Raw genomic sequence first — 12733 nt, forward strand, 5'->3', positions numbered from 1 at the left:
AAGAAAAACTTTTAAATGACTTCTTCTTATGAACCGCTTGATGGATCTTCATTAAATTCGGTTTGTAGCATTAATTAAAGGTCCTCACCCAAGTTTGTTCAAAGTGAGGTCACTTGGGTCCCCTTTTAGGGGCAGCTAGAGGCTGAGCTAAAAATAGAAATACCTTTAACCTACACTTGTCATGAACAGCTGAATGTATCTTCTTCAAACTTGGTATATCCAAAGCTAAAAATAGAAAAGAAGTAGATAACTCCTTGTCTTGAAGCTAGTTCAGATGTGATCAGTACAAACCCTAGTTGTGCATTGTGCATGTTAGGGTCTTACCCTTATCCTGCTAAATTTCTATAATGAATTAGTCACAGTACCATTAACTGTAAAAAGGGGTACTTATGAAAGATAAACTGACTGAATGGTAAACAGTGCAGATCATGATCAGACTGCATGGATGTGCAGGTTAATCATGATTTACACTGGTCGCAAAGACAGAATCAGTCGTGTCCAGCATGATAAGAGTTAACATATATTCTGCTGAGTTATGGAACTTTGTTTTTTGTTAGCTCACCAGAGCACAAAATGCTCAAGGTGAGCAATTATGACCGGTCATTGTCCGGCGTCCATCGGCGTCCGGCATGCATCAACATTTGCCTTGTGAACAATCTAGAGGCCACATTTGTGACCCAATCTTTATGATTCTTGGTCAGAATGTTAGCCTTGATGAGCTCTAGGTCAGGTTTGAAACTGGGTCATGTGGGTCAAAAACTAGGTCAGTAGGCCAGATCAAAGGAAAAGCTTGTGAACACTCTAGAGGCCACAGTTATTACCCAATATTTATGCAACTTGGCCAGAATGTTTGCCTTGATGATTTCTAGGTCAAGTTTGAAGCTGGGTTATGTGGGGTCAAAAGTTAGGTCACCCAGACAAATCAAAGAAAATACTTGTTAACACTTTAGAAGCCACAGTTGTGACCCGTTCTTTATGAAACTTTGTCAGAAGGTTTGTCTTGATTATCTCTAGGTAAAGTTTGAAACTGGGTCAGGTGGGGTCATGGTTTCCGAAAGATAACTCATGAAAGGCTTGACCGATTTTAATAATTTTTGGTACACAAGTGTAACATTAGAAAATACATATCAAGTTTGAAATTGGGGTTAGTAGGTCAAAGGTCAAGGTCGTATTAACCCTGAACAGTTAAACGGTTTCCGGATGATAACTTGAGAACGCTTGCACCTAGGATCATTAATTTTTGTATACAGGTGTAACATCATAAAATGAAGGTTAAGTTTGACTTTGATGTCTGTAGGATCAAGGTCACGGTGACTCGAAACAGTTAAATGGTTTCCGGATGATAACTTGAGAACACGTTTGGGCCTAGGATCATGAATTTTGATACACAGGTGTAACATCATGAAATACAGGTCAAGTTCTACTTTGAGTTCAGTAGGTCAAAGGTAAAGGTCGCAGTGACTCGGAACATTTAAATGCTTTCCGGTTGATAACTTGAGAACGCTTGGGTCTAGGATCATATATTTTGGTACACAGGTGTAACATCATTAAATACAGGTCAAATTCTACTTTGAGATCAGTAGGTCATAGGTCAAGGTCACAGTGACTCGGAACAGTTAAACGGTTTCTTGATGACAACATGAGAACGCTTGGGTCTAAGATCATAAATTTTGGTACACAGGTGTAACATGATAAAATACAGGTCAAGTTTGACTTTGACGCTAGTAGGTCAAAGGTCAAGGTCACAATAACACAAACAGTTAAACGGTTTCCAGATGTTAACTTGAGAACACTTGGGTCTAGGTTAATGAAAATTATAGGGAGGTTGGTTATGACCAGCAGATGACCCCTACTGATTTTGAGGTCAGATATTCACTGTCAGTAGGATCACGAAACTTAATAGGGAGGTTGGTCATTACCAGCAGATGATTTGTATTGATTTTGAGTTCCAAAGGTCAAAGGTCAGAGTGACCCAGATCATTTAAACCTTTTCCAGACAATAGCTTGAGAACGCTTGGGCCGAGGATCATGAAACTTCATAGGGAGGTTGATCATGACCAGCAAATTACCTCTATTGATTTTGAGGTCAGTAGGTCAAAGGTCAAGCATGTTCACTGTCGACATTGGCTTAGTTCTGTGACAAGGACATATTGTGGGGGTATAATTCGTCACTCCTGTGACAACTCTAGTTTTCATTACAATTATATATTCACTGTCATATGGTGAAGGTCTTGGACCTTCTTAATTCGTCCGTTACATTAGCTGGTGTACTCAATTGCTCTTACAGTTACCATACATGGTATGAATAGGCTTAAGAAGTAGATGATCCCAAATATTTTGGGGATTAGTAGGTCAAGGTCATACAGATCAGAGGAACAACCCACCATGGGGGCATACACGTTCTTCAAACAGCTCTTATGAATATGTGTATCTTGACTGATTTCTTTTTTTTTTTTTCAGGTGTCCATCAAAGATTAGCCATGGTGTTTACAGAACTGAAAGCCAAGCTGTGATTTTTGAAAATTTATTATAAAGTTCTAAATGGATATACAATTTGAAAAGCACAGACAACTTCTTGTATCTTTAAGCTACCACTTAACCATAGGTTTAATTAATTGATTACAGACATAAATGTATGCCGTGAAGTTCAGTTTAAAATTACTAAATATAAACGCTGTAACAGGAGGATTGGTCAGTAGCTGAAAGGTCAAGCTCTAAGGCCATTATTCACAAGCCAAATGCTTTTGTGTCTCTGAATCTCGTATAGGGAGAAGCTGTCAAAATGTCATATTTATGCCCATATTCGAAGAATATGTGGTGAATGTTTTTGCTGATTGTTGGTCTGTCGGCATCGTTTTAATAGGAATGGTTTCTGTCCTGACGTTCGTCCGTAACATTTCTATCGCTAAGTATATATCCTAAACCCCTCCAAGGATTTTCATGAAACTTGGGTCAAATGATCACCTCATTAAAACAATGTGCAGAACTTATGAGTCAACCGTGTCTGCTCTGTATCTCCTTAACCCCTTGAAGGACTTTCATGAAACTTAGGTCAAATGATCATCTCATCAAGACAATATGCAGACCTCACGAGTCAGCCGTGTTGGCTCAATGTCAAAGGTTTGAGCTCTGTATCTCCAAAACCCCTTGAATTATTTTCATGAAACTTTGGTCAATTGATCACCTCATCAAGACAATATTAAGAATTTATGAGTCAGCCATGTTGGCTCAAGGTCAAGGTCACAACTCAAGGTCAAAGGTTTGAGCCTTCATTTTGGGTCTGCTCTGTATCTTCTAAACCCGTTGAAGAATTTTAAAATTCATAGATGTCATATAATTAACAACGTCAGTGCTTCCATCCATTACCATTAGCCATTTCACTATCTATAACAGCGGCGGCGGACAGCTGTCTTTCAGATTGCTTTGTCTGATCAATAACTAGATAATACTTGTGTCTACAGTAGTCAAACTTCATGGGACTATTACCTGTAGACAGCAGATGACCTTTACTGTTGTTGGGATCAGTGGAATAACTTTCATAGTAATTTTGAGACTAAACAGTTTCTGACCAATATTTCAAGAGTACGTTGGCCTACTGACGCTAAGCTTTATACAATTGTCTGTGGTAAGTAGACTTCTATTGTCACAAAGACGTTGAGACTAAAAACTTTGTCTGCTGTATACTTGAAGAGTGCTGTAGCTGACAGATTTAGAACTACAATATGAATTCCTGTCGTCATCAAATGATCATTACGGGTCAGTTGTTTGAAGGTCATGGTGACCTCTAGACTGAAAATGTTCTCCGGCCGATATCTGAAGAACCCTTTAGCCTACAGCCTTTAAACGTCCTAGGGAGATTGAATGTAAATGACCTATACTTTTTACGTGTCAGTATGTCGAAGGTCAGGGTCATTGACCCTTAGACTGAAAAGTTTCTGCTTAATAACTATAGAACACTTGCTCCTACTCTAACTTCACAGGGGACCTCCGTGGCCGAGGGGTTAAGGTCACTGACTTCAAATGACTTACCCCTAACCGACGTGGGTTCGAGCCTCACTCGGGGTGTTGAATTCTTCATGTAAGGAAGCTATCCAGCTGGCTTACGGAAGGTCGGTGCCCGCTTATGATGAAATAATGCACGGAGGGGCACCTGGGGTCTTCATTCACCATCAAAGCTTGAAAATCGCCATATGACCTATAACTGTCGGTGTGAATTAAACAACAACAAAAACCTAACTTCACAGACTTATTTTCTATTTTCAACATATGACACTTGAGGTTTTTGCTGTTGATGAGTCAAAGTCAAAGTGAAAAAGATGCTCATAAATATGATTTGCATACCAAGCCGGGGTTTGAACCTGTATTGAAGTATGGGAAGTTTTTTGTTATCACTAGGTTAGGAAAGAAACAGCCATAAGTGTCATTTCGTCATGATCTGTACGAAACAAGGCCGGAATGTTTATTTTCGTAAAATCGCGACCAAGTCTGAAATTTGGATCAAAAACTAGATCAAATCGCAAAAATACACGTTTACAACTAATGTCACATTTTCTACTTTATGTTTTTGTTTTGATGGATTCAAGTTACAGACTGTTCATCTGCGAGCAAAATATACGTCACTAGTTGAAATCATAGAAACTATCACACTGTTTCTGTACACCTGTCTTGTCAACTTCCAAGTATTTCGACAGAGTAAGATAGATATGTCTGTCAGTTAGAAAAATTCTGAATAGTACATGCAATAATTAATCGCAGGTGCCCATCCGGGCATTATTTTAAGAACGAGTGGACACTTTTATAAATACTGACCTCCCGTAAGCCATACTGACAACATCCTTACGTGATGTTTCGAACCCACAGCGAGGCAAGTGATTCGAAGTCAGTGACCTTTACTACTCGGAGACACCATTCATTAATCTTACCAAGCAACTGGCGCAACGCAGTGCATGGAAACATAGTACCATACATTGTCTTGTGTATATTTCTACACACTCATAGTTATTTTAAGCTTATATGAGCCGCGCCATGGGAAAACCAACATAGTGGCTTTGCGACCAGCATGCATCCGCGCAGTCTGGTCAGGATCCATGCTGTTCGCTAACAGTTTCTCTAATTCCAATAGGCTTTGAAAGCGAACAGCATGGATCCTGACTAGACTGCGCGTATGCGCAGTGATTGGATCATGTGTCGCAAAGACTAGTCGTTTTCATGGTGGTCAATGATACCAGAGGGGCTGAATCTTGCAATTGGGCGTGATAGATGGATCTTTTCAATGGTGTATCCTCTGTATTTTAGGCATTTATAGGGCCAAACATTCTAGTTATGTAAAAAAATCGTACTGTTTTTAAGTTGTAGTCAGCATGCTTCTAAGTTTTCCAAAGTCGAAATTGCTCAGTTTAGTTCAGGTTGCCTGACTCTATACACTCATGTTTCTTATTTAACAACCTAATTATACATTGTTGTGTGACATATCAACCCGATCTATATAGCGTACAAGGAACCATATTTTATACGTTCTTTCAATATAAACATATAAAATTTATATAAGTCTCATTGTAATGATGTTCTCAGTTCAGAGTCAGTTAATGTTTGTTTTGTATCATTTCACTACAGTTGTCTGAAAAATTATTTGGAAAGAAAGATTTCACAAGCGTTTCCGGATTAGACGTTGAAATGAGATTTGTTAGGAATTCGTATGTAAGGAATAAGACGGGTGGTAGTTGAGGCTCCAAGATTTTGAGTGAGAGTATGAGATTTTCTAGCAGATCGGAGTATCATTCCGGAAAAATAGAAGAAATTGGTGATGATTTTAAATTTCTAAACAGCTTTCGTCATCAAATTCACAATACAAACATTAGCATTTTACTGTAGCTCGGAGTAAACCGAAAATATCGTAATTGATGACATATCTTATTTTACATTCAAATCGATACCCATAAGCTTAATGTTTGACGTCCTGATCAATCCGCTGCTATTTTTCTCGTTTTCATTGAATCGGGGATCCTCGGTAATGTACGTTATATCACGAATATTAACGGAGGTTCCCGAGGGTTATGTTTGTGTTGTCTGCTATTCTATTGAATCGGATCCCCGTAATGTACGTAATATCCGTTTAGTAGGTCAGAGAATTCTCTGTTTTGTCATGCAGTCTTGCCAATTGTACGTTTGTTTCTTTAGTATGTCAATGTCTTTGAATGAGAAATTGAATGAGAGAAAGAAATATATTGGTGTTTTTTTAAATCCCTTTGCACTTTTCACCGCCGAATTCCTTCGGTCCTCAGAACAGTTTTCTACTCCTATGATCTACTTTCCAGGGATCTAATTTCCAGATTTTATTTCTACTCCCTAATTGTATGGTAAATCTTACATATACTATTAGGCCTACTTCAAATTCAAATCATTTTGAATTATTTAATTCTCTTCAGTTGTGGTAAAAATATTTAGATATATTGTTGATATTGTAGTTTGTATTTTCTTTACACAATGCGTGAGTTATTGTTTGTGCAATTTTGTATTAGGCCTATTTCATTTTATGTTAGGCTTTTTATATTACGGAATAAGAAAGAGAGTAACGAACCGACGCCGGGAATTGCTATGACAATAGTAAAATAAAGGCTATGACATTATTATAATTGGTTGATAAAAAGATGTCTTAATGCCTTGTGGTTACACAATTATATACAAATGACTGTGATTAAGATGAAAATGTATTTCAGATTATATACCAACGCACAATCCAGACTCGCAAAAATCACGATTTTTCGAATTGTTTGTAAATTTCTTCTATGGTAGGATCAATCATTGTAAAATATATCTACTTAAAATATTATCAGATCATTTAAAACGGAAACATGCTTTATCATTTGCGCACGATAAACCAATTCTCGGACGATCAGAAAACACATCGAGGATCAATATAGACTACACATCCGTACAATTACTTCCTACTAGTTTTAAAAAAAGTGACATCAGTTTATCCCAGATGAGAACTACACCCTGTGCTTTGTTCATTTTACACAACGTCAGATCTTCTGAATATGATTTACGCATAAAAATTGCTTTTTTTACCAGTCCGAATTCAAACAGACGAAATATGAACACTTGAATATCATCTCAACTAACTAGTTTTCCGGTACGCATATTTTTGTTTGTGTTTTGGAACACATTTATTTTAAACACTTATCTCTCCGCCGAAGAAAACTTTTATAAAATATGCTTATCAAATAAGATTCATAAATTTTATTACATGTTTATGTTTGTTTTGTTACTAAGCAAGTGCCCGTTTTATTTACACGACGTTAAAAAAAGATGTAGACTGCGTCACTGTGTTTAACCAGTTACGAGAAAGTTACGAGGATTGCGATATGCGGACTTACGAGGACGTTGATAAGACGGTTTGCGAGAATCATAAATATTCTCGTAAATCGGAACTTACGAGAAATGGACCTCGCAAGTTTCTCGTAATGTTACGATATTGATAAGGCGGCCCCTATATTTCCTGTGGTATTGACAGACAGTCCTAATTATATATTTACCGCCATTAAAACGTTTCAACAATTAAACTGCATGCTAGATGGATGTTACAATTTTGACAGGCTGTTAGGCTTTTGAAGGCTGTTAGGACTAGATCTTTTCGTGATATTTGTAATTTATGAGATAACACTACTATAAACAAGTTTCCAGTACATCGAAAAACATGAACAACCCTAAATCAAAAGGAAATCATAACAAGACCTTGAGTTTTTAATGACTAACCGATTTGCCATATTGTAGTTCTCCAAATATCGGCACAGTCTATGAACCTAAAATAATTTAAGAGTGACCTTGTAATAAAGACCTGTTTAAACATATCACTTTCAATATATTTTCCTACATCAATCACAGAAGTAGGTCTATAAATGGAGTTCCCTTTTTATGTAGGTTCAAACTATCCGGACTTTAGTTATTTTTACAGATTCTAATAAAATTCAAAATTACAGTCATATATTTGACTTAATTAAGGTAGTTACTCTATAACAGTTTCTTCCATTAAAATCTTAAGTCTCAGATATCATCGAATTTCCAAGTTCAAAATAACACCCATAGAAAATGGTAAATTAGAACTTAGATGTTAAAGTTGACAGATATCACTCCTTTTATAAACACATTATATAGCCATTATGTAGGTCTGAAATATGATTAATATTTCCCACATAACACGCCATTATCATCAAATATATATCTAAATAATTGAAATGATCACTTATTTTTATTTCATTTTAGTCTCTTCCATTTACAAACTACAAGTATATACAAATATAAACATAGCATTAAAACATATGTAAATGGCCATTCAATTTTAGAATTATAAGAGACATATAAAACGGTAAAAATAATATTACAAATATCAAAATCCACCAAAATCCACCAGATGACTTAAAACAGTACAGATTTATACGTATAAGCATGTGTGTGCTCGTGTGTGTATATGTATGTGTGCCTGTGTGTGCTTTTGTGTGTGTATTTGTTTGTGTGTGTGTGCGTGTGTGTGTGAGTGTGAGTATCATTACTTAAAAAAGTATACAGACATGTGTAAATATGTGTGTGTGTGTGTGTGTGTGTGTGTGTGTGTGTGTGTGTGATTGAATCTAGTGAGATAAAGTTACCTCAAAGTGTACTAATATGCTAAGTGTGGAAGTCAAATCTATATTTAATGAACATGTGACTAAAATATTTAGTTCAGTCATCACTGTGCGTATGTGTAAAGAATCAAATAATTTTAATTACGGATATCATAATGTCAAATGATTTAACCTAGTGTTTACATCAAACAGGAACTTTCCTACAAAGGTCATTTACCAGTAAGTAATGAGTTTCTATTAAGAAACTGAGGGATGTGTGATGTTTTTATGTGTATCACTATATATAACTGTAATAACATGAGGTCTACCTATTGTTGAATATAAACGATGTCCAATAAGGATGTGTACAACCTTTGCCGAACGTTCAAAAAGATCTAAATAAACACTGTTCAAATTACTGGTCGGCAAAAACAAACAGTGGAAACTTTGTTGCTTCAGTAAAAATATTCTGGTAATAACTTGAGTGTAAATACCTGGTGGCCGACAATGTTTTGGGTCTAAACAGATTTTTGTTTTTAATAAAACTCCAAAGTGTAAAAACCTGATGCTCTAAAATTACGTTTACACACGCCATTTGGGGCTTTAAAGACGCATTAATTAATTTTATTACCTTGGATTGATGCAACTGCATTTAATTATGCAAAGAATACAGAATATGTATTGCACTTAGACTTTAAACGTGGCACTGATTGTTATCTGCAATGAGGAAATACTGACGGTGAACTGATTTAAGCAAGTGAAAATTGGAATATAAATATCTTTCAAACCTTTATTTAACTATATGTAAAAATAAATTGCTGGCAAAAGATCTTTATTTTTTGTCTTACAATAACATTTCTGTGCCATATTAAGAATTTTTTTGAGCATACCTTATTCCCTTACGTCGATTTTGTTTATATAGAATTTATTTTCAGAACTGAAGCGGAATGCAACTTTTGATATTGGCAATGACTATAACATGTCCATATAGAACACACTGAACCGAACTGGAGCTTTTGCGGTGTCGTATTGTTGAGAAAGGGACCATACCAGGTATTCAGATACAATGACTGTGTGGACACAAATTTTGCGACTGGTATTATTTAACAAATTTATTTGATCTTTTAAGTGAAGCTTTCTATGGGCATCTAACATGTAAGGGATTGGAATATCTAAGGCTATAATATAAGGCGTTATTTTGTTCACTTTTATTTATTAACATGCATGTAGAATTTGTTTCAAAATTACAAAAAAAAATGATAACATAAACTTATCATTACTGAATATCAGAGAGACATTTCATAAGACTATCCGCCTTCCACGACGTTACACACTCACGCGCGCACATGCACGCACGTACTCACGCACTAACGCACATACGCGTATATTTAATGACATAAAATCTAGTTTGGTGAAAGTCAGACAATTGATTTTTGAAAAGTTATTTGATGAACATTATGGTTTCACACATTGGAAATGGTTTCTGTCACTTACCCGTAACTATATACAAAAGAAATATTATAAAGACATTTTGACAACAAATTTCAGGAATTATATAACTTCTACATTATTCTACATTGCTTGACAGGCTTGTATGATTTCCATACAGATTTCAACAACAGTATTATATATTCAGTTAGTCTTACTGAAACGAAAATGCCAGACGGATAGTATGGATCCTTTTGTATTTTCAGAGTGAGAACATTGAAACTCTTGGTTGATATAAAATACGCTAAGAGTTTTTGATATACCTGCATGACCATTGCTATGAACGTCATCATATGGTAAAGTCATGGTTTGATCTTAAATCGTTTGCCTTGTTCGAATATCAATAAGTGATCGTTACGTTCCAGAACAATATTGACCGAATAAATATGGCTAGAAATGAGGTCCTGCGAAATATAAAACAATATACAAGTCGCCAATCTAAGAAATATTGTCACAAAATAGAAGTTTTGTGAGGAAGGGCTTTACTACAAAGATTCTAGAGACTAAGTATGATGAAAATCTATCAGTGCTTCATAAAAGTAATTGTTTAAGTTTTTTCTTTCATTTTAAGCCCTGATGGCTCCTTAACGTAGCCAAGTGGAATCAATTAAAGTTATTTTGGAAACGACAATACAAGGATGCTTCGAGCCAAGTTGGTGAAGATCAAAAACTGGTTCATTAGAAGTTGTTAAATTATTCTTCAAGCGAAACCGTTTAAAAAAAATTGTGAAATGACCTTTCTACAATGCTACAAACCAAGTTTGCTGATGATCTATTAAGTTGTTCATGAGAAGACGTCGTTTCAGGTCTTGTGGCCTCTAAAATCAGTCAAGCGGAACCATTTGAAAAATGATACAAAGAGGACATCACACAAATTCTGCAGACCAAGTTAAGTATGGTGATTGATTCATCAAGTGTTTCTTTGAAGGAATCGTTTAATATTAATGTTTTTATTTCCATTTTATCCCTGACAAGAAGAAGAGTTTTGATGAGAAAACCGTACACGAATGCTACAGACAAAGTTTAGTGATGATCAATAATGTTGTTAAATAATTAGAAATCGTTTAAAGTTTTTCCTGTTTTAGCTTTGGAAGTCTCCGAAATCAGCCAAGGGGAAGGAATTTGATAGAAGACCTGTGATTATTTCAAAATCGGTTCAATAGCTTCTGATATACAAGATACATGCATGGAAAAGTTATCACGCCCTGTCAGTGCAGCATATTAGATTTGAATTTATGTAGTTTTTCTTGTTTCTTATGAATGGAGAATTAATTTTAGGACCTCGCTTTACCTTCCTATTGTTCGAACCATTTATAAAACAGAGTTATGAATAATAATGAAAGGAGTCCGAACATAGGCATGATAGATCCGTAATCTTCGACATGCGTGATACAGATATTTGTTTATGTCAGCTTGTATTTGTTTTTAACAATCAAACCGATTTACTATAAATTGTTTTAGTTAAATGATTAATATAGTGATAACGTCATTGCTGAATCGTACAAAAGCAAGTTTGCTTGGGAGAAATTTTGAACAGATCAGAAAGTGATTATCGCCCCCACCAAAAAGTCAATATGTCGATTTATCGTTCTATAGGCTTAGAAGCAACAAGCTCCCTCTGCTCCAGTATAAAACGTAACTGTCCTAACATGTATCATTATTAATCTATCTAACCCATTTGTATCATTCATGGCGATATCTGGGGATGTTCGAAGTTTCAACGCTGAAAAATAATAAGAAACAAACGTGTGTTATCGCTATTCTTGCATAAAACACCACTAAAGTGCATTGTTGGAAAATAATAAGAACATGTTTTCACAAATGTATCTTGTTGAATACACTTTACTTACTTACCATAATCACTTCTTGAATTAAGTATTCTAACCGTAATACATAAATCTTCACAATTTTAGTCGTTTTCATGGTCAGATATGTATGTCAAGCAATTTGAAACAACACAGAAATAGTACATATTGACAAGTTATAGTGACAGAAGTTCTCAAATTTCCTTCAGATTACCTCCCTGATAATTTTGGTTTTCATGAGTTTGTCCTGAAAATTAGAAATGATATTTCTCTTTTCACTACGGGGATTCTAATTTCTTTTGATATTTGCATCAGAATCATATAAGCAGCTTCTACCAAAATTTTCTCAAACTAAGTTCAATTTCAAAATCAAAGAATTTATATTTCCATAGCATCAAGTAATTGAAATAACAGAAAGTTTCCCCAAAAATGATTAAATTTGATAATCTCTCGTGAAAACGTTTTATAATTTTGAAAATCTTTTTAAGTTTCCAAATTTCATTTAAATACTAACCATCAGTTATAAGGATAGAAATAGGCTATTAACATGTAATCCTTAAATGTTTCATTCTTTTTTTTTAATTTCGATATACAAAAATCTTGTCCCGAGATTTTAGTCAGTATTAGGTCCAGTATGTTAAATAAAGCAATTTTAAACATAAAATCAATCCGAAATCTAACTTCAGTAGAAAATGATGTCTGTAATAATAAATGAGCCACGCCATGAGAAAACCAACATAGTGGGTTTGCGACCATCCGTGCAGTCACGTCAGGATCCATGCTGTCCGCTTTCAAAGCCTATTGCAATTACAGAAACCGTTAGCGAACAGCATGGATCCT

Source organism: Mercenaria mercenaria, chromosome 1 (assembly GCF_021730395.1).
Source record: "Mercenaria mercenaria strain notata chromosome 1, MADL_Memer_1, whole genome shotgun sequence".
Classification (NCBI taxonomy): Eukaryota; Metazoa; Mollusca; class Bivalvia; order Venerida; family Veneridae; genus Mercenaria; species Mercenaria mercenaria.